This window comes from Mus pahari, chromosome 10, assembly GCF_900095145.1.
Source record: "Mus pahari chromosome 10, PAHARI_EIJ_v1.1, whole genome shotgun sequence".
Classification (NCBI taxonomy): domain Eukaryota; kingdom Metazoa; phylum Chordata; class Mammalia; order Rodentia; family Muridae; genus Mus; species Mus pahari.
Genome location: NC_034599.1, coordinates 40,450,577 through 40,453,307, shown reverse-complemented (window position 1 = coordinate 40,453,307; position 2,731 = coordinate 40,450,577).

The window sequence follows — 2,731 nt, the reverse complement described above, 5'->3', positions numbered from 1 at the left end:
TCCTTCTCCTTCTCCTTCTCCTTCTCCTTCTCCTTCTCCTTCTCCTTCTCCTTCTCCTTCTCCTTCTCCTTCTCCTTCTCCTTCTCCTTCTCCTTCTTCTTCGCCTCACATAGCCCAGACTGGCTTTGAACTGGATATATAGCCAAAAATTGAACTTCCAATTCCCCCGCCTGCCTCCTAGGTGTTGGAATTACATTGCCAGTTTCGTGTGGTGTTAGGGATTGAACCCAGGGCTGCATGCGTGGCAAGCCAACACCCTATCAGTGAAGCCAGATCCTCAGTGCCAAGGTTTATTCTTCTAATTAGCAATGTACCAAGAAGATGCACAAGCCAGATGCAGAGGCAGACGTGCCTGTAATATCAGGATGAGGGAAGTAGAGGCAGGAGGATTTTGAGCTGGAAAGCAGGCAATTCAACATAGTGAGAAGAACATACATAGTGTGTCCCTGACGAGCCTGGAATATCGACTAAGAAAGACTCTGTCTCTAAAATAAAACAGCAACCACAAAACCAGAGGAAGTATGTAAGTGGCTTCTGGAGAAAAAAAGAAAGAAAGAAAGAAAAGAAAAGGTAGACACTCATGTAATGACTATGACAATCAAGATCTAGAATGTTCTGTCACTTCAAAAATTACCTTACCACGGTTCCAGGCAAACACCAACCTGCCTCCTGTCTCTAGGCTAACTTTCCCTTTCCCAGAATCTCACCAAAATCTGCCCTGTGATTAATGGTGGGTGGGAACACAAGTGAGCTGAGCCACCGCCTGGCTGTCAGAGGGTGCCCACGAGGAGGCTTCTGGGGCCTGGGGTGTATTGTACAGGGTGATCAGGAGGTGGAGGGACTCCTCAAGCCAAGAGGCAACAGCCACAAGCATCAGTGTGGCCTTCTCCCCAGCTGCTTCCTTAGCCCTTCAGAGAGAGGCTCACTGGGCTCTGCAATAGTCACCTCCGCCGTGGTTTCCATTTGCAGTAGAAACTGGGCCTCTTGTTGGAGACTAGGAGGAAAGAGGGAGGGAGGAAAGACACACCCGTAAGAAGAGACCGAAATATAAATGTGAGCAAAGGCCCACCCAGTGACCCTCCCCTTCCCCAGCATGTCTGTGGCTCAGAGAGCCTGGAGCCCTCACCCCAAGGGTGAGGGTGCTTCTCTTGACTTGCTAGATCTTTGGCAGGATAACATGAGCAAAACCAGAGACCTCACTTCCCCCTGTGCTGGCCCTGCTCCCAAAGTAGTGTCCGATTTCCTCAGTCGGAGGGCATGAATTGTGAGGAACACCTTTCAGGAGCCCAGCCCAGAGCACACACAGTTCCCTCTTGGGAAGGAAGCAAATAGTGGTGACAGAGACCAGCACACACATCCCCTTCAGGACATCCAGACCAGACAGCTGAGCCCTCTCCGGGGTTTCAGTGACCGTCCAATACCGATGCTTCATGAACTGAGTCCAGATGGCTCCAGGGAGTGGAAAATACCATGATCACATCAGGGCAGAGGCCTGGCCGTGTAGGTGCCACCTCTTTCCAAACAAGAGCTTGACACAGCTGCTCACATGATTCACTAGAATGTCCCTGGGTCCTAGTCACCTCTACAGGAACACAAGGCAGAAGTCAAATCCCACTTCCCCATAGTAGCCCTCCTCAAGCTGGACGGCAGCAGTTTGGTGGCCCTCAGAGTGGGTCCCCTTTCCCAAAAGATCACATCCAGTTCCTTCATCTACTCCCCAAATGTGGCAGTGTCAAGACGCTTCAGTTCTGTGCGGTTCTCCACAGTCAGGGTCTTCTGAAGTGGAGTCCTGGTGTCAAACTTACACAGGATCCCCGACTATAGGTAAAACTCAGCAGTGATTCACTTGGACTCCCCAAAGGGCTGGGACTCATTGCCCCAGAGCAGCAAAGCATCTGTGGACAGAAAAGAGGAGCTGGCAGCCAGGGGGGAGGGGCTTTGGGCACCTGTAGTGAACCTCTGACCTTCGAGTGCAGCTGTCACTCAGCCAAGAGGAGGGGTGAGCCGTGTGTGCTGTGACTGCCAGAACCCCACATCGGATGGGAGCATCTTTAGCGTCCAGCTGATCCATCAGAGAGTTTTCTGGAGAAGGGAGTAAGAATCCAAAAGCTATGAGGACAGCAAGGTGGACTGAAACTGCCCAGCAGGCAGAGGGAGCGTGAGAGTCCTGGGAGGGACATTCAGACCAGTGGAGGAGGCCAGACGGCACTGAACCACGGCCATGCCACGCACGACCACTGAGCGGATCTTTCTCTGCATGTGAGGTCACCAGGATTTTGAGTTTTGTATTTTGGATGGTTTACACCTGTCTAGTGAGCTACTGGGAACAGATATACACACTTGGTCCACGTAGACTGAGGAGAATTTTATACAAGGCTTTCAGTGTGCCTATGTTTTGACTGCAACCCATCGGGTGAGGTCAGGTGTGGAATTCCAGGGACACTGGTGCGTCGGCACTCGGAACATTTCCAATTTTCGAGTATTTTGGATTGGGGATGTTCCACTGTACCTCTGTGTCCTTGGGCAAGGTACTACCTGGCATTTCAGAACCTCAATTTCCCCATCTGTAACGTGAGGATAATAATTCCTCACAAATGGGGTACAGATGTCCAGTCAGCAAAATCACTTGCACTATACAATATGGCATAGGATCAGGTAGACAGTGTTCAACAGTAAATAGTAGCCATTATAACACACACACACACACACACACACACACACACACACACAC